Here is a 24,101-nt window from a genome sequence, read left to right as displayed (position 1 = left end):
CCCTCTTCCCCACATTTCCATCAGCATATAATGCAAAGCAAATCTCATCAGGACAATTCATCTGTGGAAAGAAAGTCCAAGTTTGTTTATTAACATTTTTCTTTAAAAAACTTGTTTTTAATTTTCAAGCAATCTCAAAGTTACAAAAAAAAAAAAAAAAGGCAACTAAAGTACAAAAAGCTTGCTTCCTTTCTGAAACACTTGAAAATAACTTGCCAAACAGAAGCCCATCACTCAATAACATTTCAGTGTGCATTTCCTACAACAGTGACATTCTCCTCCACAACCACAACAAAACCATCAATATCAGGAAATGAACATTTAATACACGCTGCATTTGCTCCTGGACACTATTCAAATTTTACCCAATGTTCCAGTGTTGTACTTTATAGCAAAGGGAGTCAGTTCATTCGGAATCACACAGTGCTTTTAAGCTGTTGTGCCTCTTTATGTGTGTGTGTGTGTTTATGCATGCTAAGTCACTTCAGTCATGTTTGACTCTTTGCGACGCTATGGACTGCAGCCTACCAGGCTCCTCTGTTCACGGGGACTCTCCAGGCAAGAATACTGGAGTGAGCTGCCATTCCGTTCTCCAGGGAACCTTCCCAGCCCAGATCGAACCTGTGTCTCCTGCATCTCATGCATTGGCGGGTAGATTCTTTATCACTGCGCCACCTGGAAAGCCCATTATATCCTTTAGCCTCCTTTATTCTAAAACATTATACTCAGTCTTTCCCTGATTTTTCTGACCTTGACGGTTTTTAAGATCACAGGCTGTTTATTTTGGATAAAGTCCCTCAATCTGGCTTTGTCTGATGCTTCCTCTGATTAAATTCAGGTTGTGGATTTCTGGCAGAAAATCATGGAAAAGTGATGCTACATCCTTTCCCTTGAATGTTATCAGGTGATCCATGATTTTGAACTGTCCCTTTGCTGGTTATGTTCACTTTTTTCCCTGGTTTGTGTGTGTGTGTGGTGTTCAAATCCCCACAAGTCCACGAAGATTGGCCTATCTAACCCAAAGACAGGCTGAGCAAGGAGGGCCCAGGAGTACCTCGGTTTGTATTTGGTTGGCTAAAAAGTTCATTCAGATTTTTTTCTGTTACATTGTATGGGGAAACCCAAACAAACTTTTGAGCCAACTCTATATCTTCTCTGCCCTCTATCACAAACAGTGCTCCACTGCTCTGCCTCCCCCTTGTAGGGAACAGTAGTGATGGCAATGAAAGCAGATTTATAGAGATGGATTTACAGAAACGAGACATACAGAAAAGGAAAGAAGAGAGATGAGATGCTTTTGTGGGCAAATAACAGAATTCCTTAGGTCCTACTCATACAATTTTTCCCTACAAGTAAGTTGCATTCACTTCCTCAAGCAAAAAAGGTCCCCCTTCACTTATTCATTCACTCAATCTACAAAGAAATATATGGAGAGCCTCTCTGTTAGGCATGGGGACACCGATACACAGAGGACACCACCCTGCCCCGAAGGACAGAATGGTCCCTTACAGAAATACCATAAACAAACAACCACAATGAGTTATTGAGGAGAACCTACTTCAGGTTCACAGGAAAGCAATCCAGCATGGAGACTGGCTAGCTCAACACAGGCTGGCGTGTTCTGCTGAAAGCAGGTGTAAACAGATCCCAGGTCAGCCTGAGAGCAAAGCTGAGCTGCAGGAGACGACAGATTGGAGAAAGAGGTAGACAGGGACTGGGTCAGAAAGACCTTGGTAGGTTTAGCAAAAGTCTTCATTACTCATCCCTTAAGCCATGAAGAACCACTGAAGGATCTGAAGCCCAGTGGCAAAATCATGCAGATACTTTTACAACAATCTGAGGAACTATGTACAAAGAGGAAGAAGGGGAAACGGAAGGGAAGCTAAGTACACAGAATATATTGAGGAGAAAATTGCAGTCATCAGCCGGACCAGAGGCTGATGAGGGTTAATCTGGGGCAGGAACAATGAGGAGGAAACAGGGACCAGATTCCATGGAAACACAGGATGCAATATCCAAGGGATTTTGCAGGAGCATGAGAAGCAGGAGATCAAGACATATCAGAAGTGCCTGGGGGCTTCTGGATTAAGTGGATATGAGTAGGGTGCTTTTAATCAGAATCCAGACTATAACAACAATAGATGTTGCTAATGACACTTCCAGACACAAAACCAATTTCCCAAACTCTTAAATCTGGTATCCTAGTGAATTTATACTCATCTGGGTTGGTAGAGGATTTCAAGGACTGTTTGCTGCTACGGATAGATACCACAGCATGCTGAGTTTCAGCCCCGGTATTTTAATTACATTTGAGTTCCTAACATTACCTACTGCTGTGATTATTGTGGGCATAGCTGGGAGTGATTGTACAGTAAGAGAAAGAGTGAGAGAGACATTTAAGACTTGTTCATCCTTGCCTCACTCACTGCCACCTACCACTTACACTTCCCTAATCATTTTCAGAAATGTTGGAGTTGAAGAAGCCTATTATTGACTTAATGACACAGCACACTTCTCATACATTTTTAAGTAATATGAATTATAACCAATTTTGTTTTGAGAACTTTAAGAGGTAGATCATGGCATCCAGTCCCATCACTTCATGGCAAATAGAAGGGGAAGCAATGGAAACAGTGACAACTTTATTTCACGGGTTTTCAAAATCACTGCAGATGGTGACTACAGCCATGAAATTAAAAGACGCTTGCTCCTTTGAAGAAAAGTTATGACAAGCTTAGACAACATATAAAAAGCAGATACATTACTTTGCCAACAAAGGTCCATATAGTCAAAGCTGTGTTTTTCCAGTAGTCATGTATGAATGTAAGCTGGACCATAAAGAAGGCTGAACGTCAAAGAAGATGTTTTTGACCTGTGGTGTTGGAGAAGACTCTTGAGAGTCCCTTGGACTACAAGGAGATCAAACCAGTCCATCCTAAAGGAAATCAATACTGAATACTCATTGGAAGTCCTGATGCTGAAGCTGAAGCTCCAATACTCTGGCCACCTGATGTGAAGAACTGACACATTAGAAAAGACCCTGATGCTGGAAGATTGAAGATTGAAGGCAGGAAAAGAATGGGATGACAGAGAATGAGATGGTTGGATGGCATCACTGACTCAATGCACATGAGTTTGAGCAAGCCCCAGGAGATGGTTGATGATAGACAGGAAAACCTAGTGTGCTGGAGTCCATTGGGTCACAAAGAGTTGGACACGACTAAGCGACTGAACAGCAACAACAACAGGAGAAAAACTGAAAACACCCTACAATGCTCAAAAGCTAAGCTTAGGAACTGTACATTTACATGGTGAAAGATGAAAACTCTATGTTTGGCTGAAATCTAGAGGCATTTATGGTTCTTCTCCTCTCCCAATATTTTGTTTGTCCTGCTAATGTAAAGCAAACACCTCTGCTATATCTTATTTTAAACTACTTCTCTCTATACACCCAAAAAGCAAATATTCAGGTCTGAGGTAAGAGATGGGGACTTTCCAAGTACAAATCTATGCAATGAGTCAAAATAATTGCACAGACCTTTTACACACATTGTTTTTGATTTAAAAAGCAAAAAACCCAACAGTATCATAGCTTTTCTGTAGGCAGTCTCAGCTCTTTTTCCTTTACTTATTTCTTCCTTTTATCTATATTCTTTGGTGCACAGTATTGGGTCACCCTCAGCCACACCTTGCCATCACTCACCTTGGTGAGAAGCATTTGAGTTTTCTGGGCAACACAGTGAAGTATATATAATCAGCAGTGGACCTTGATTCATATAAACCTGAGCTGATCTGGTGCCTCCATATTACACCCTGTCTACCCTAAACTAAGTCACTTGAGCACTCTTAAGCCTGTTTTCCTAAGCACAGTGATGATAATGATAAGCTCACCTAAGAAGATTTATGTGAATATTAAATCACAATGCATGAAACAAAGATTCTCTCCTTGCCAAACTTTGGTCAGGCTCCCCCGAGCCCTCTGCTTCCGTCTCTGTCCTTGTAGAACCCAGTTTTAATAAGAATTCTGCTAAATTAGTTCAGAAAGAATTCTTAATATCTGATCAAATTCCTCATCCTCCAGTTGAACCGTGATCACCCTGGCCTGCCTTTAGCCAGAATCCTGTCAATGCTTGCTTGGTTTAGCAAGAATCCCATATTCTTAGCTTTCCCCCTTAGTGACTTTCCTTCTACTGTCCATTCCCCAGCCCTGCTGCACACGTGCATGCTCAGTCATGTCGACTCTTTGAGAACCCATGTACTGCAGCCTGCCATGCTCCTCTGCCCATGGGATTTTCCTTGCAAAAATACTGGAGTCGGTTGCCATGTCCTTCTCCAGGGAATACTCCTGACCTGGGAATCGAACCCATGTTTCTTGTATTTCCAGCATTGCAAGCATATCCTTTATCCTCTGAGCCACATGGGAAGTTCCCCCAACCCTGTTCCTCGGCTATAAATCTCCACTGTCCCTTGTTGCATTTGGTTGGAATTGAGCCTACTTCTCTACTGAGGCTTATTTTCCCCCTATTGCAATGGTTCCTGAGTAAAATTAGTTTCACAGCTTTAACTACCATCCAGTTCTGGTTTTACTATGAAATGGGTGAAAGACTCTAACATTGTTCCTAGTGTAAACAAATTCCAAAATGTTATAAAATGACCCTTGTAAAATACTTACATATTAAAGATGCATTTAATTCCATGAGAAAACCAACAGAACAGAAATATTGTTTCAAAGGATTATAGGAGAAGATAAATATTTATATATAGTCACTGAAAGAAAGAATGCTGAAATTAGGTTGTTAAAGTAGATACAAACTTTGTTTAATGCCTTGCAGGGCATCAAAATTATACTTTTGGATTATCTTTTCTAATGAAAAAGAATCATTTGCATTGCACCATTTTCTGTAGGTATTCATCTACCCTTATAGACTTGTAAAATATTTTAACCAACAGTAAATAGTAAATCTAAGAAAAGCAAAGAAAGGCACACAGGCCTAGAGAATTAGCTAATCCTTGGGTAGGGATTATATAATTCAGTATGACTTTGAAAGGACACAGAATCATCCTTTTGCCTGTTTCCACATTTCAGGTATATACATATATTATTTATTTTTCTTTTTTTTGTTCAGTCACTCAGTCCTGTCTGACTCTTTGCAACCCCATGGACTGCAGCCAGGGGTCTGCAGAGTATATACATATATATGTATATACCTTCTACACTAGAACATCACAAGTGTTCAATGTATTAGCCAGAAACTATTTTGAGAAAACTATATAGGAAATCCTATAGGACTCAAGTGCTGGAGAAGTCTCCTGAAAGTCCTTTGGATAGCAAGGGGATCAAACCAGTTAATCTTATGGGAGATCAACCCTGAATATCCACTGGAAGGACTGATGCTGAAGTTGAAGCTCCAGTATTTTGGTCATCTAATGCGTACAGACAACTCGTTGGAAAAGTCCTTGATGCTAGGAAAGATCGAGGGCAGAAGGAAAGAGGGCATCAGAGGATGAGATGGCTGGATGGCATCACCGAAGTAATGGACGTGAACTTGGGCAAAACTTTGGGAGGTGGTGAGGGACAGGGAGTCTTGGCGTGCTGCAGTCCATGGGGTTGCAAAGAGTTGGAGAGGGTGACTGAACAACAACAGAAGAAATAATAAGAGGAAAGTTCATAGCATCAAATGATCTCATTAAACAAGAAACAAAAGGAGAATAAAAATGACTGCATCATGTTATGAAAGAATATTTGTCTAAATCTGATAATATAACCCTAAGACAGAATGGTATAGACTGAAGATAGGGATTTTCATGAGAAAGAAACAAACTGGGTAGAAATATAAAATTAGTCATACTCTAACCATAATGATGGAGAAGGCAATGGCACCCCACTCCAGTACTCTTGCCTGGAAAATCCTATGGACGGAGGAGCCTGGTAGGCTGCAGACCATGGGGAAGCGAAGAGTCGGACAAGACTGAGCGACTTCACTTTCACTTTTCCCTTTCATGCATTGGAGAAGGAAATGGCAACCCACTCCAGTGTTCTTGCCTGGAGAATCCCAGGGACCGGGGAGCCTGGTGGGCCGCTGTTTATAGTGTCGCAGAGTTGGACACGACTGAAGCGACTTAGCAGTAGCAGCAGCAACCATAATGAACAGAGTAGAATGTCTGCAAAATGTATAGCCAACTGAATTTTATTTAACTTACTTATATGTTAAAACAAGACTCAAGGGAAACTCTAGATGCTTTTTTATAATTTTTTTTTAACTTTTTGGAAAAATTTTATTTCTTTTTTTTAATTTTATTTTATTTTTAAACTTTACATAATTGTATCAGTTTTGCCAAATATCAAAATGAATCCGCCACAGGTATACATGTGTTCCCCATTCTGAACCCTCCTTCCTCCTCCCTCCCCATACCATCCCTCTTGGTCGTCCCAGTTATAGTATAAAATTTCTTAATTTCATTTCTTCTTTCTCTTTCTATCCCTTTGGATAGCAATGCTTAAAATACTTGATGCTCGAAATAGGAAGATTCGATTCAGTTATCAAAGATTAAGAAAGTTGAAGGGTGATTCATGTCGATGTATGGCAGAAACCAACACAATATTGTAAAGCAATTATCCTCCAATTAAAAATAAATACCAGAATACTTCTTATTCTGAAAACCCTATAATTAAACTTTAACAAAAATTATTATGAAGGAAAAAAAAAGAAAGTTGAAGGAAGGTTCAAGCTCAGCTTTGAAACAATATTTGAGGAATATGTCTTCCCCGGTGGCTCAGATGATAAAGAATCCTCCTGCAATGCAGCAGACCCAGGTTCAATCCCTGGGTTTGGAAGATCCCCTGGAGAAGGAAGTGGCCACTCACTCCAGTATTCTTGCCTGGATAATCCCATGGAGAGAGGAGCCTGATGAGTTACAGCCCATTGGGTTACAAAGAGCCGGACATGATTGAGTGACTAACACTTGAGGAATACATAGGGTAAAAGTAATGGTTATAAAAGATATCTGTAAGATAGTCTCATTTGGTAGCACAGGTACACCAACAGGGTTATGAACAGCATGATTGTGAAAACAGAGTTGGAATCTGCACATCCATTTACCAGTGATTTTCCTGTAGGCAGCCCACATCACCTCTCTGAACATCAACTGTCTCATCAACATGGCCAATAATATACATTTCATTAAGACTCCTTTGAGCATTAAATGAGCTCACGTCACACAAACTCCAGTCTAGTCCTTGACACATGGTAGACACCAGAGAATAAGTACTACCTTTTTATGCCCCCAGGGTCATTTTTTTTTTGGAGGAGGGATGTCTAAATACATGAAAAGCAGTAAAGGACTTTTGAACTGTATTCTAAGTAACCTAGAAAGTAAGGAGGTTTATTTTTTTATTTTTATTTTCCCTTTCTATCTCCAGGACTTTCAAGTTTCTTTCACAGGAAAATCCAATCTATATATTAATTTTAAAGTTTTTAATTAACCACGACACACTCTTTCTTCTGAAGCCCTGTTTGCTGCTTAATTCAAGTAACAGGATAAGAAAACTCAGATGGCAACCAAAAAGGGACTGATTTCACCAACCTTTTTTATCTTTCTGCTTTGTTTCCATTATTTTATTTACCTCATGACATATGATTCCTGGACCCTTGAAACAAATGAAAACTTTTCTAAGTAAGGAAGCCAAAAGGGGAAAAGTTTCCTCCCCCAGGGAAACAAGAAAGAAGGGCAAGAAATCAGAAGAGAGCACGGGCTCTGGTGTATCGCTGCTATTGTCACATCACGGTCTTCCAGCCTCACGTTCACGCATAAATCCCTCCTGGAAAATGACAGAAAGGATGATCTTAACGGAGACACACTGATACTTCTTGGACTCAGTCCCCCGAAAGATGTGATAAACAGGTCTGTGCCCTCTGTGTGTGTCCTTTGATCACCACCTCCATCCTCAGCCCAGAGGCACAGGGCGGGGCTTCCTTCAAGAATCCCTATCCCATTCCTGGGCTCCTTTCTGGGAAGCATCACACTCAGCTTAAGATTCTGACCTCCTAAGAGAATCATCCCCACCTTGCAAGCATATTCTAACCCAGTACCAATTTGAGATACATTGGATCACTAGAGAGAGCTGGTCCAAACACAGCTTCATTAATGCTGATACTTAATGTGTCAAGGAGCAGCCCCCTCACATATATCCTCATCAATCCAACAACTGCTGGCCAGACATGTGCCCCTGAGACTCTCCAGCCTGGACATCACCTTCTGCCACTTGGCTGGACAGAACTCTTCAGTCCCCAGCTGGCTTATTCCCTCCCATCTGCAACCCAACTCCATCCAAGAAGCACATCCATCCAGGTTCAGGCCCCTCCTCCATCTGCCTTGCCTCAATGTCATTACCCACCGGGCTCTGCCAGGACAGGACAAGGAGGGCTGGGAGCACACCCTTGATTCAACTCACTGAGCAAACTCCTTGGGGGAAGAAGGGTGGGAAGAAAATTATTTTCTTCCAAGACTTGGGGAAATGGAGCGTCAGGCAATTTTGATCTAAATGTCACAATGTGCCAGCCCATCATATCCTCTACTTCAGCCTAGTCCAGATAGAGAGAGAACCCAAGTACTCTGACTGTAAGCCACTGTGAAACTGTGTGGGAAAAGAGGAAAGACTGAACTTTTTATCTTTTCCTTCCAGTAGACAGACATTCACCATCCTTTTGGACAAGGCATGGCACTGTGCTATACATAAAAGGAATAAGCTGAGTGACTGCTTCCACAGAGGCCAGAAACCCTATTATCTGAAATTTCTTGTAGTACCATTACTCCAACATCTTGAGCAGATTTTCACACGTCCTTTAAAGGACCCATTTCCTCTAAAATTCTCAATCTTCAATTTGCTGTGACTTCCCTGGTGATGCTAGTGGTGAAGAACCTGCCTGCCAGTGCAGGAGACGTAAGAGACATGGGTTCGATCCCTAGGTTGGGAAGATCCCCTGAAGGAGGGCGTGGCAATCCACTCCAGTATTCTTGTCTGGAGAATCTCATGAACAGAGGAGCTGATGGGCTACAGTCCATGGGGTCGCACAGAGTCAGACACGACTGAAGCGACTTAGCAGGAGCAGTGGCAAAATGGGGAAAATACTGTACTCCCACTGCAGGTATTGGCATAAACTCTCTTTCCCCTAGGGTTGATGTGAAGATTAAATATTTAAAATATGCAAATTATCTGACCCAAAAGAGTATTCCAAAAATTGATCCTTCTCTCTTTTCCCTGCATTTATGTGAGATATGCCAATTAACTGCAAAAGGGTAGAGGAACTGACTTAGTGGCAAATGTTCAGGCTTCTGGGAAGACTACAGCTCCAGCTCTGCCATTTCTACTGCAAAATGTAATAACCTCTGCTTTGAAGGGAGTTATGCATCATAATGAGATGATACAGGACTGTGTAGAACATCAGATGGCATATGCTCACTTAGAACTGAGGCCCTTTGTCTTGCACACAGCAGGGTTCCTCTGTCTAAACTCTGAACCAATAAGACCTGAAAAGCAACACGCAGCCCAGGATCAGGGGGGGCATTCCTGGATGGAATCAGCATCAGCATGCTGTCCATTTATCACAAAGTACTGTGCAAACTACGAAGCCACTGGAATTATTAAAAAAAAAAAAGTCAGCTTCACTTAGCAGTCAATTCATCAATTTGTCCTTAGGGAGCACAGACCTAGTTTGTTTGTTAGGTTGTTTTCCTTTTCTTCTGCCAGTTTCTTTGAGAAACGGGGCTTCCCTGGTGGCTCAGCTGGTAAAGATTCTGCCTGCAATGTGGGAGACTTGGGGACCTGGGTTCGATTCCATTGAGAAATAATTGACAATTTAAGGTGTACAGCATAATGGTTTGACTTATATACATCATGAAGTAAGTTTAGTGAACATCCATCATCTCATATAAGATACACAATTAAAGAAATGGAAAAAAATTGCTTTCCTTGTAATGAGAACTCAGGATTTATTCTCTTAACCTTCGTATATAACATATGGTGGTACATATGGTGGTGTGAATTACGTTTACCATGTTGTACATTACATCCCTAGTACTTCCTTATGCTTCATTGAAAGTGAAAGTCGCTCAGTCATGTTAGACTCTTTGCAACCCCATGGACTCAAGGGAAGCCCAAGAATACTGGAGTGGGTAGCCTATCCTTTCTCCAGTGGATCTTTCCAACCCAGGAGTCGAACTGGGGTCTCCTGCATTGCAAGCAGATTCTTTACCAACTGAGCTATCAGGGAAGTCCTTACTTACTTACTTCCTTACTTAAGTACTTACTTATCTAAAAACTGGAAGTTTTGACTACCTTCATCCAATTCCCACTTCCCCCATGCCTCACCTTTGGTAACCACAAAGCTGATCTCTTTTTTTGTGTGTGAATTTGTTTGCTTGTTTTTGACGTATAATTGATCTACAATACTATGCTAGTTCTTGTTATACAAAATAGTGATTTGATATTTCTGTACATTTCAAAATTATCACCACAAATCTATTACTATTGATAGTAAATCTATTTGATCTGTCACCATACCAAGATACAATTATTGACTGCATTCCCCATACTATACATTTCATACCCCTGACTCACTTATTTTGCAACTGAAAGTTTGTACCTCTTAATCTCCCTCACCTATTTCTCTCCTGCCTCCGTCCCCTCTGGCAACCACCTGTTCATTCTCTGTATCTATGACTTTGTTCCTATCTTGCTATATTTGCTCATTTGTTTGTGTTTTTTAGATTCCACAGTCAGTGAAACTACGTAGTATTTGTCTTATTCTGTGTAACTTATTTCACTTAGCATAAATACCCTCTAAGACCATTCATGTTGTAGCAAATGGCAAGATTTTATACTTTTTAATGGCTGAGTAATATTCCGTGTGTGTGTGTGTGTGTGTGTGTGTGTGTGTGTGTGTGTGTGTACAGTAGTTCTGTTTTTAATATTTTGAGAAATCTCCATACTGTTTTCCATACTCCCTGCACCAATGTACATTTCAGCCAGTGTACATGAGGGGGCCCTTTTCTCCACATGCTCACCAACACTTCTTATTTGTCTCTTTTTATAACAGCCATTCCAACAGGTACTAGGTGATATCTCACTGTGGTTCTGGTTTGCATTTCCCTACTCTTTCCTGGAGCATCCCCATGGACAGACGAGCCTGGCAGGCTACAGTTCAGGGGTCACCAAGACTCAGACACGACTGAGCGACTAAGCACAGCACAATGATTAGTAATGTTGAGCATCTTTTCATGTGCCTGCATGTCCTCTTTGGAAAAATGTCTATTAAAATCCTCTGCTCATTTTTTAAACACAGATCTACTTGTGGGTTTTTTTAATATATTCTCTTTTCCTAAAATTTCATAAAATCACTTCAGGGGATAAATATTAATTACAAAGCATTTTAATTGAAATAATTTTAAAAGCCCACAACATTTTTCACTATAAATGAAATAGCTACATCAAAGGTAAAATCTCCATCTGAAAAGCCCCCCAATTTCACATAAATATGGAAAAGAGTTCAAAGAGGATAGGAGAGAACACAAAACTATCCTTTTCAATTACAGGGACATTTGATTAATTTTGCTTGAAAAGATCAAGGAAGATCAAATTTTCACCTTTTAGGGGTAACACTCAGGCTGTTGACTACTGTTTTATCTTCTACGTCCAAATGCATCTCCTTGTCAAGGAAGAAGTAAGATTTAAACCACTTTACAAATGGCAAAGTCCTCCTCCTTTAGGACAGAGGACAAAAATCTATGCACAACATGTGCATCTGGTAAAATTTTCAAGGCAAAAATCCTAAGAATTTTATGAAACACTGAGGAGGAGACTGATAGCTTTGTCTTACTTTGGTCCAAAACTTTGACTCTCAGAACTGAAACATTCACCATCATCTAATCCAGACTGCTTTCATCCTTAATTTTAGCTGTAGAAGCCTTATCCAAAGGAAACCCTTCAGCAGCCCTAATCTGTGAGGAAGCTGGAAGAGTGCTTATCAAGGAAGAAGTGGGAGGCCAGAGCCTGGCTCACTCTCCCCGCCCCCCCACACTCCCTCTACAGGGACCTCTAAGCTCATCTTCAGACAGTCTGGGCTCAAGGAAACATAGTTTGAAAGTAATTGATACCACATATCATATCACAGATTAATGAGGATGCTAAGGCCAAAAAAGGGACAAGTAGCTCCTACAATAGTCCCCGCGATAAATGAGGGCTGGTCAAACACTCAAGGGGCTCAGAAAAGCCACTTCCTGGCCTCTGTGCAGCTACAATGACTAAATGACCCATGTGAGCCCCAAAAAAAGACATCAGAGGAAATCTGCTAAAGGTCGTTTTTCTAATACAAGAGACAAAGGGAGAGGAGAACTGCTGGTGTTTCCCCTTCCTCTTTCTTTCTGCTACGGCTGTGAGGTCATAGTGCCTGGTGCTACAGCAGCCATCTTGAGACAATGAAGCATGAAAAAAAGACAAAAGGCCAACATATTCAGTATGGTTGAGCAGAAGAAAAGATCTTGGGTCCCTGATGATTCCCCTCAGCTACTTGATGAATCTGAAGCCACCTGGCCCTGACTTCTGGTTAAGTAAGTCATAAATGTCCTTACAGTAAGAGACTATTGGCCAGGTCTTCAACTACTGTATTCTACCTAATATAAACGCTTCTCCAGATATTTCAGAATCAAGTGTACTACACATTAAGCAGCACCTACATTTCCCCACAAATTATCTCTAAGCTCTGCTCCCAAACTAAAGTCACGTGGAAAGTTCAAAGCAAGGAGAGAAGGTACAGTCAACCTGGAAGACAGTCTGGCATCTTCTTACAAAGCCAAACTCTTAGTCTATACCATAGAACCCAGCAACTGTGCTGGAATATCAAAGCATAACATAATGCGGATGAATCTTAAATGCATATTTCTAAGTGAAAGGAGTCAGTGTGAAAAGGCTATAGACAGTTTGATTTCAACTACATAACATTCTGTAAAGGCAAAACTATAGGAACAGTAAAAAGATCAGAAGGTGTGTAGCTGTCAGGGGTCGGGAGGATGGGGATGCAGGTAGAAGGAACGGGAGAGCAGAGTGATGAACAGAGAGAGCACAGGAGGTTTTCAGGGCAGTGAAACTATTTTGTATGCTATTATAATGCTGGCTACATGACATATGCAGTTGTCAAAACCCATAGAATGTACAACACAAAGAGAGAACCTTAATGTAAACTGCAGACATTAATGGATATTAATGTATCGATATTGGTTCATTAATTTTAAAAGATGTAAGATGTTGCTAGTAGGGAAAACTGTGTGCAGAAAAGGGAAGTATATTGGAACTCTCTGTACTATCTGCTCATTTTTTTCTGCTAAATCTAAAACTGTTCTAAAAAACAAAGTCTATTAATAGAAAAAAAGGAAAAGGAAAGACGGAACTACTAGGAGAGGGGAACAATTCCCAAAATTATGTTTTTTGGTTTCTGTTTTTTTTTTTTCTCAAATCAGTACAGAAATTCATCCAATTTAAGGAGTGTGTGGGAAGGTTTGAATGAGCATCTTCCATCCTCACTGGTCTACAAAATACCTCTCTCCCTTCCACCAAGACCCATCTCTGAACTTGACCCTGGGTGGCTCCTCCCCTTCACCTTCACTTCACTCCAACGAGTGCACTTTACTGCCGATCTGCTCTGTCAGCTTTCCAGGGCATCCCTAGGGTCCTCAGCTTATTTTTACTTCTGATAATGATATCTGTGGAAAAGGAGGCATCCTTCAAATGTGTCTCCACATTAATGGAAGTAACATCCTAGTAAATAATAGATAAATTCCCTGGGGCCCTTCAGGTTGTTTACATTAGGGTTATCTCATACCCAAACACTGTCCAACCACTCCCCAACTGCAGCACCTTGAATTCCAATCAGTGTTGAGATCTAGCTTCTCTGTGGAAAGGTAAGTAAGGATTCTGAATTCAGCACAAATAGAAGGAGGTCTCATACTCCAGTCCCAGAAGTTTCCTAGATCTTTTTTTTCTTCCCATAGTTTTCTATGGCATCTCAAAGGCTGGTTTAAAAGTTCAGTACTAAAGAGACTGAGGCTGTGGCTGGATAATTGTTTTGATGAAAAAACAAAATATCTATTAAAAAAAAATCAGCTATTAGTTGGCTCAGATTTCTTCCCTGTTTTTCTGCCTTTTTCATCTTTTCTGAATAAAATGCAAATGGGCACATGATCAGGAGTCCTCCCTAAAAGTGTGGACACTATGAAATTGGCCCCAGAAGGAGGCATTTGCTGAGCAAGCATTCCCTGGGGAGCAGTCACTGTGGCCAGATCAATGAAGCTTTGGTAATGGGGCCACCAGCTCAGGGCTGAAATGCTTGTGTAACACAACATAACTTGGGGGTGACAATGGGATTTTATCCAAATGAATCATTCCCACCAGTAGGGCATGGGTGTTTTAAATACATCTAGACCAAACAACAAGAATGAATACTAACTAACAATTCTTCCCCAAAGGTCAGGCTTTCTCAGGGTTCCTGGCCTTAGCACATTGAGTTCCCTCTGCCTGGAGTGGCTTCCCCTTTCAGCCCAAGCCAAGCCTCATTACCATCCTCACCCCCAATCTCTGTCATACTCACACATTTTTCAGGATACAGCAGGAATGTTCCTCCTTTGGGAAAACCTGGAATTTACCCAAAGTGGTTATTCAATTCTTCCTCTCTGCCCCCTATTCTCTGCATGTGTCTCCTTTCTCAACGACTGTTAGCAAATCTTTGTCTTCACTTGACAGAGGGTTCCAAAGGCAGGGCATTCCTCTTAGTTCTCTTTCTAGCTCCAGCCATGTGACAGTATGCTGCCCATAGTAGGTTATCAGCAGATGCCTACTCAAAACACAGATCACAGAAGAAATGCACACACAGTATCCTGCATACAGTGGCTGTAAAAAAAAAGCCTCGAAACAGAATCTCTTTCAGCAAGAAATATTTTTTCAGCTTGACAAAATATTAACATGCATTTTATGCATCATTTAGCATAAAAATAAGCTCACAGAGTTTAACTCTGGGGAAAGCCGGCTTATCTGCAGTTATTCTCCCAAATCACAAAATAAAACAAATACATTTCCATGTTGTTTTGACTGACACAAATACCTGTGATGAAATGAATTGCACAGAAACACAATGCTAGCCTTGAAAGTAATAAGTTTCTTCATTTCATATCTGAGGCAATCATACAGCAATTAAACTTGCTTGTGCGTGGGGCACTGAAATCATGTCTGGCATGCTTACTGGGACTCGGGATGCTGGGTTTGTTCATTAATGGGGATGAGGTTTTTGGGAAGACAGGCTTATTAGAGTCAGGACAGTTATAAAAGAGACAGGCATGACCTCTTCCAGTCTGGAGGCCTTACGGAGAAAACCACATGTCCCTCAGGGGACAGTGCCCACGCTGTTCTGCCCCCGAGGGTCAACTGTCTGGTCTCAACAGCTGGCCTCCAAGAATCTCACCTCAAGAGGGGCAGACCTTGGGAGCATGGATCAAAATTCACCAGGAAGCGCACCCAAATAAGGGAAATATTGACACTTCCTTCCCTGCTTAGTAATTCCCAGGTCTGCTGAGGCTACGAGCAGAATTAGGAAACTAAACTTAAGATGCAGAGGAGATGAGAAAAACAAAGGACTAGATGCTGCTAGGATTTTGTCTTTTGCTCATTACATCTCAGGGTTCACTCCATCATTCATGCAAACACCTGTGTACCCTCCTCGGTTTAGGTCCTGTGCCTAACATAACCAGTTCAGTAAACAGCCATCTTCTTGAGGTGGCTGGTGAAAAGAAAATATTGCAAGAAGGAAATCTATACTGTCAAAATCTTTCTTTTTTTTTTCTCTATACATTTCCTGCCTTCATTGCCAATACGAAAGATTTCCATTTGATTTGCTCCTGAATTCAAAATGATAAAACAATTTAAGATATAAAACAATCAGGCAGAAAAATATTCTTAGTGAAGAAAAATAAAGGTAAGAAAGAAGTAAGAAAATATTCTTAGTCTCGTTTTTCCATCTTTAAAATATGTGTTGACTAGAAAACTCCAAAGGTCCTTCCGGGTTTAAAACTTGATGACTCGCTAGTAATCAGGAAAATGTAAATTAAAACAGCAATAAGATAGCATGTTCATCTTTCAGATGAACAAAGGTTAAAGAATTCTACAATATCAAGTGTCAGAATGTGGTGTAAATAGGATCGCACATACTGCCAACTGGGAGTATAAATTAATATAACTTGCTTGGAAAGCAATTTGGTCATATATAGTGAAGTCAAACAAATTCTGTGGGCCAATTATTCAGTATCTAGGATGATCACATACATGCTCAGGGTGACATGGATGAAAATAATCACCAAGGAATAGTTTTCTATGGCAAAATTAGAAACAACTTACATGCTCATCAATAGATAAATAAAATGTGATACAGTCTAAAGGGAGCTTCCCAGGTGGTGCTAGTGGTAAAGGACCTGCCTGCCAACGAAAGTGAAAGTAAAGTCACTCAGTCGTGTCTGACCCTTTGTGACCCCATGGTCACAAAGCCTACCAGGCTTCTCCGTCCATGAGGAAGAATACTGGAGTGGGTTGCCATTTCCTTCTCCAGGGGATCTTCCCAACCCAGAGACTGAACCCGGGTCTCCTGCATTGTAGGCAGACGCTTTACCGTCTGAGCCACCAGGGAAATCTTGTAATAGATGCGGGTTTGACGCCTGGATTGGAAAGATCTTCTGGAGAAGGAAACAGCCACCCACTCCACTGTTCTTGCCTGAAGAATCCCATGGACAGAGAAGCCCAGTGGGCTACAGTCCACGGGGTCACAAAGAGTCAGACACGACTGAAGTAACTTAGCAGCACGCATGGTCTAAAGGTGACCCAATATACACCAATTAAATATAAATAAACATTGGAGAAGGAAATGGCAACCCACTCCAGTGTTCTTGCCTGGAGAATCCCAGGGACAGAGGAGCCTGGTAGGCTGCTGTCTATGGGGTCACACAGAGTCGGACACGACTGAAGCAACTTAGCAGCAGCAGCAAACTATAGCTATATACGTGGCTGAATCTCAAAAATATTAACAAATGGACAAAAGATGAAGATCAATACATACATACTATACCATTTAGGCAAATTAGGCAAAAATAATATTAACGCATCCTTCGAGGATATATGTATTTGTTTATACATATGTGTATATAAACGTCTATATATACATATAGATGTATATATAGACACATTATATGTGTCTGAATATATAATATACAGACATATTATATAAAATCAGTGGTCGTCCAACAGTAGTGGTTCTTCTTCCCCTAGGGTCAATTGACAATGTCTGGAGATATTTTTCTTTGACAAAACGTGAGCAGAGGGTGCTACTAGAGAGAGTCGTGGCCAAATATTCTGATAATTTCCTATAATCCAAAGAACAACCCTCCAACAACAAAAAATTATCTGGCCTAAAATGTCAATAGCACTGAGGTTGAGAATCTCTGCTTGAGAACTTTGAAATATACTGGTCGTTACATATCAATTATTTAACTAATAATTTCCCAGCACAAATTTAACTTTCTCAGCATATATAAACCTCTTCAGTGGCCACTGGCTAGAGTTGGAAGGCAGTAAGCTCCAAGACACAAAATGCCATGCTTCCTTTTCTTTAAAATAAAATTTAAAAATCACCAGTAGGTTCTGAAATACATTTTTTTGTCTTTTGAAATGAGAGATTAAAATGTTCCAAACATCCACAATCAATATCTTTCATGGGTTCCAACACTATGGTCAAACACCATTCATCAGGCCTGAAACAGGCTCACATTCACAAGGACTCCTTCCTCCCTGCATCTCGTGTTCTCTCTCATGACTCTTCCACTTCCTCACAGTGCTATCATTTGCTGGCTAGTAAATACCCAAGGGTACTTCATTGGAAAAATTATTTGTAAATTATGTTTCAGTAAATTGAATCATGTTTTAAATGAACTAAAGTAGGTCACCACTTAAAGGAACTTGCTAATAAACATTAAGTGACATTATAATAATATACGTATCTATTATACGATGCAAATAATAATGAAAGCCTGTTTTTTTCTGCTGTGTAAGGACTCATGAGTACATTTCAGGATCTGCAGCAAAGCACACGAATATTGAAGTCAAGCCTGTCCCAAGTTTCCAGTGTTCTCACTTTACTCAACTTCACTAAACGGTACCTTTTTGCATTACCCATTGCAAACCTTGCAGTGCAGTGTGCAAACGTCGTCTATATGTACAATGGAATCTTACTCAGCCTCTGAAAAGAAGGCAATCCTCTCACATGCTACAACACGAATGAATCTTATGGACATGATGGCAAGTGAAATAAACCAGTCACAAAAGGACGAATAGTGCATGATTCTATTTACATGAGGGAGTCAAACTCTTAGAAACAGAAAGAAGAAAGTAGAACAGTGGTTGCCATGGGTTGGGAGGATGGAGAACAGGGAATGGGAGTTGTTGTTAAGTAGGTATAGAGATTTAGTTCAGATATATAAGCAGTCTATTGCACAAGAGTGTTCATATAGTGAACAGCACTGAACTACACCCAGATGGCGCTAACTGCAAAGAACCTGCTTGCCAGGGAAGGAGATGTAAGAAACACAGGTTCTAACCCTGGGTCAGGAAGATCCCCCAGAGGAGGGCATGGCAACCCAGACTGCGGTATTCTTGCCTGGAGAATCCCATGGACAGAGGAGCCTGCCAGGCTTCAGTTCATAGGGTCACAAACAGTCAGACACAGCTGAAGTCACTTGGTACACACAGCACAGCACTGAACTAAACACTTGAAAATGATTAAGATGATAAATTTTACATTATGTTTTTTTAACCACAATAAAAAAGCTTTTAAAACATCAGAAGCAGGACCTTCACAAAACATTCTAGAAGTTTAAACGTTGATTACAGGTCTGGTTGTGACACTGAAAACCTCAGTAAAAACTCTGACTCAACAGAGGATAGAGTCCAGCATGGAGTCAGCATCATAAACACAGGAGAAAAGGGCTCCAGGAAGCTGACACATGACAGATTTGGCAAATGACAGAAAAGCAAACAAAGCAAGTTTCCTAAAAACTACTGGATACCAGAAGTTCATGGTGGCTAGAGGGGGGAATTTAGGTTGTGACAAAACTTTGAATTAATGCTTATTTCTGCTAAATATCTTCTCAACTACCAAGGATAATGAAAAAATCTTAGTGAAGCATTAGTTTTGTGCTGGTTTATATGCATCATTTCATCAAATCCTCTTGGCAACCTTATATGGCAAATGTCCTGGTTACTTATTGCTGCATAACAAAACATCCTAAAACTTAGGCCTTCAAACAACAGTCATTTACTTTGCTCATGAAACTACAATTTGGCAGGATTGGGCTGGCATGGCTGCTCTAGACTCCATGTGAAGGTAGCCAGGGTGGCTTGCATGGGGCTCATGAAGGATCCAGTTTGCAAGATGGTTCACACATATGCTGGAGAGCTGAGCTAGCAGTCAGCTTGGAGCTCAACTAGGCTTGTGGGTCAGGGAGCTCAATTACTCCCACTTTTTACAGCAGGGTGGCTGGCTTCCAAGAACAAACACCACAGAGCAAAATGGAGAAGCACAGCACTTTTGTGATTTGGCCTTGCAAGACAGATAGCATCACTTCTGCTATATTCTGTTGGTCAAGGGGGTCACAATATTCCACTCCAGATAAAGAGAAAGTATGTAACCCTATCACTAGAAGCAAGGACAATCAAAGTGATACTGTAAAAAGCAAATATGAGGGGTCAGACTGAATATCTTTAGAAAATATAATTTCCCACAGTGGTCCATGGAAAAGGGAATGGCAAACCACTTCAGTATTCTTGCCTTGAGATCCCCATGAACAGTAGGAAAAGGCAAAAAGACAGGACACTGAAAGATGAACTCCCCAAGTCGGTAGGTGCCCAATGTGCTACTGGAGATCAACGGAGAAATAACTCCAGAAAGAATGAACAGACGGAGCCAAAGCAAAAACAACACCCAGTTGTGGATGTGACAGGTGATGGAAGTAAAGTTTGATGCTGAAAAGAACAATATTGCATAGGAACCTGGAATGTTAGGTCCATGAATCAAGGCAAATTGGAAGTGGTCAAACAGGAGATGGCAAGAGTGAATGTCGACATTTTAGGAATCAGCGAACTAAAATGGACTGGAATGGGTGAATTTAACTCACATGACCATTATATCTACTACTGTGGGAAAGAATCCCTTAGAAGAAATGGAGTAGCCATCATAGTCAACAAAAGAGTCTGAAATGCAGTACTTGGAAAAATCTCAAAAACGACAGAATGATCTCTGTTCGTTTCCAAGGCAAACCATTCAATATCACAGTAATCCAAGTCTATGCCCCAACCAGTAATGCTGAAGAAGCTGAACAATTCTATGAAGACCTACAAGACCTTCTAGAACTAACACCCAAAAAAGATGTCCTTTTCATTATAGGGGACTGGAATGCAAAAGGAGGAAGTCAAGAAATACCTGGAGTAACAGGCAAATTTGGCCTTGGAATATGGAATGAAGCAGGGCAAAGGCTAATAGAGTTCTGCCAAGAGAAAGAACTGGTCATAGCAAACACCCTCTTCCAACAACACAAGGGAAGACTCTACACATGGACATCACCAGATGGTCAATACCAAAATCAGACTGATCATATTCTTTGCAGCCAAAGATGGAAAAGCTCTCTATATATAGTCAGCAAAAACAAGACCAGGAGCTGATTGTGGCTCAGATCATGAACTCCTTATTGCCAAATTGAGACTTAAATTGAAGAAAGTAGGGAAAATCACTAGATCATTCAGGTATGACCTAAGTCAAATCCCTTATGATTATACAGTGAAAGTGAGAAATAGATTCACGGGATTAGATCTGATAGACAGAGTGCCTGAAGAATTATGGACAGAGATTCATGACATTGTACAGGAGGCAGGGATCAGACCATCCCCAAGAAAAAGAAGTGCAAAAAGACAAAATGGTTGTCTGAGGAGGCCTTACAAATGGCTGTGGAAAAAAAAAAAAGTAAAAAGCAAAGGAGAAAAGGAAAAATATACCAATTTGAATGCAGAGTTCCAAAGAATAGCAAGGAGAGATAAGAAAGACTTCCTCGGTGATCAAGGCAAAGAAATAGAGGAAGACTATGGGGAAGACTAAAGATCTCTTCAAGAAAATTAGAGATACCAAGGGAACATTTCATTCAAAGACGAGCACAACAAAGGACAGAAATGGTATGGACTTAACAGAAGCAGAAGATATTAAGAAGAGATGGCAAGAATACACAGAAGAACTATACAAAAAAAAAGATCTTTATGACCCAGATAATCACAATGGTGTGATCACTCACCTAGAGCCAGATAACCTGGAACGCTAAGTCAAGTTGGCCTTAGGAAGCATCACTATGAACAAAGCTAGTGGAGGTGATAGAATTCCAGTCGAGCTATTTCAAATCCTAAAAGATAATGCTGTGAAAGTGCTACACTCAACATGCCAGTAAATTTGGAAAACTTTACACAGGACTTTACACAGGACTAGAAAAGGGCAGTTTTCATTAGAATCCCAAAGAAAGGCAATGTCAAAGAATGCTCAAACTACTGCAAAATTGCACTCATTTCACATACTAGCAGGAGAAGGCAATGGCATCCCACTCCAGTACTCTTGCCTGGCAAATCCCATGGACAGAGGAGCCTGCTAGGCTGCATTCCATGGGGTCGCTAAGAGCCAGGCACGACTGAACGACTTCACTTTCACTTTTCACTTTCATGCATTGGAGAAGGAAATGGCAACCCACTCCAGTATTCTTGCCTGGAGAATCCGAGGGACAGAGCAGTCTAGTGGGATACCGTCTATGGGGTTGCACAGAGTCAGACACGACTGAAGCGACTTAGCAGCAGCAGTAGCACATGCTAGCAAAGTAATACTCAAAATTCTCCAAGCCAGGCTTCAACAATACGTGAACCGTGAACTTCCAGATGTTCAAGCTGGATTTAGAAAAGGCAGAGGAACCAGAGAACAAATATCCAACATCAGCTGGATCACTGGAAAAGCAAGAGACTTCCATACAAACATCTACTTCTGCTTTATTGACTGTACCAAAGCCTTTGACTGTGTGGATCACAACAAACTGTGGAAAATTCTTAAAGAGATGGGAATACCAGACCACCTTACATGCCTCCTGAGAAATCTGTATACAGGTCAAGAAGCAACAATTAGAACTGGACATGGAATAACAGACTGGTTCCAAATTGGGAAAGGAGTACATCAAGGCTGTATATTGTCACCTGTTTATTTAACTTATATGCAGAATACATCATGCAAAATGCTGGGCTGGATGAAACACAAGCTGGAAACAAGATGGCCAGGAGAAATATCAATAACCTCAGATACACAGATGACACCATCCTTGTGGCAGAAAGCAAAGAAGAACAAAAGAGCCTCTTGATGAAAGTGAAAGAGGAGAGTGAAAAAGTTGGCTTAAAACAACATTCAGAAAGCGAAGATCATGGCATCTGGTCCCCTCACTTCATTGCAAATAGATGGGAAAATAGTGGAAATAGAGGACTGTTTATAACGGTCTATTTGGGGGGGAGGCTTCAAAATCACTGCAGATGGTGACTGCAGCCATGAAATTAAAAGACGCTTGCTCCTTGGAAGAAAGGTTATGACCAACTTAGACAGCATATTAAAAAGCAGAGACGTTACTTTGCCAACAAAGGTCCATATAGTCAACGCTGTGTTTTTTCCAGTAGTCATGTATGGATGTGAAAGCGGGGACTATAAAGAAAGCTGAGCACCGAAGAATTGATGCTTTTGAACTGTGTGTTGGAGAAGACTCCTGAGAGTCCCTTGGACAGAAAGGAGATCCAACCAGTCCTCCTAAAGGAAATCAGTCCTGATTATTCATTGAAAGGACTGATGCTGAAGCTGAAACTCCAATACTTTGGCCACTTGATTCGAAGAACTGACTCATTTGAAAAGACCCTGATGATGGGAAAGATTGAAGGAGGGAGGAGAAGGGGACAACAGAGAATGAGATGGTTGGATGGCATCACCAACTCAGTGGGCATGAGTTTGAGTAAACTCCGGGAGTTAGTGACAGACAGGGAGTCCTGGCGTGCTATAGTCCATCGGGTCGCAAAGAGTTGGACACTCCTAAGCAACCAAACTGAACTGAATAGTAAGTATTATCAGTATCATCTCCATTTTTTAGATAGAGTATCAGAGGTTTGGAGTGGAAATAAACTCCTCCCACAAAAAAACACAAAGCTATTAAGTAATGACTCCAAAATCCAACCCAGATACCCATGACTCCTAGAGTCTGAACCCTTAATTACTCTTAACTATTCTGCTTCCCAGTTCTTCCACAATTCTCACTCTGAGTACTTCCCTTCCTAAGATCTTTACTCTCTTTGCATATAAGGGGCTTAGTTCATATGTGTGCTTAGTGGCCCAGTTGAGTCTGACTCTTTGCAAATTAACATGAAAACAAACGAACTTTCCAACTACACTAGTTGGAAACTATAACTATAAACAAACTATAACTTTCCAACTACTGAGCCAGAGGTAGCTCTCTAAATATTTGCTCCCACTATTATTGTGTTTTTCTTAATTTCCCCTTTCATACTTGTTAGCATTTGTCTTACATATGGCGGTGCTCCTATGTTGGGTGCATATATATTTGTAATTGTTATATCTTTTTCTTGGATTGATCCTTTGATCATTATGTAGTGACTGTCTTTGTCTCTTTTCACAGCCTTTGTTTTAAAGTCTATTTTATCTGATACAAGTATTGCTACCCCTGCTTTCTTTTGGTCCCTATTTGCATGGAAAATCTTTTTCCAGCCCTTCACTTTCAGTCTGTATGTGTCCCCTGTTTTGAGGTGGGTCTCTTGTAGACAACATATATAGGGGTCTTGTTTTTGTATCCATTCAGCCAGTCTTTGTCTTTTGGTTGGGGCATTCAACCCATTTACATTACATTCAACCCATTTACATTTACATTCAACCCAATAATTTAAGGTAATTATT

At 40.8% G+C, this 24,101-nt stretch overlaps 1 protein-coding gene across 4 annotated transcripts in view; it reads right to left on the bottom strand.

Annotated features, from left to right (window-relative positions):
* Positions 1-24,101, bottom strand: part of ELMO1 (engulfment and cell motility 1) — a 581,836-nt gene that overhangs the window by 516,513 nt on the left and 41,222 nt on the right. The window lies entirely within an intron of this gene.

This window comes from Bos indicus, chromosome 4 (genome assembly GCF_029378745.1).
Source record: "Bos indicus isolate NIAB-ARS_2022 breed Sahiwal x Tharparkar chromosome 4, NIAB-ARS_B.indTharparkar_mat_pri_1.0, whole genome shotgun sequence".
NCBI classification, from domain to species: Eukaryota; Metazoa; Chordata; class Mammalia; order Artiodactyla; family Bovidae; genus Bos; species Bos indicus.
The sequence above is the reverse complement of the archived record's forward strand: the minus strand, read 5'-3'. Positions and strand labels throughout refer to the sequence as shown.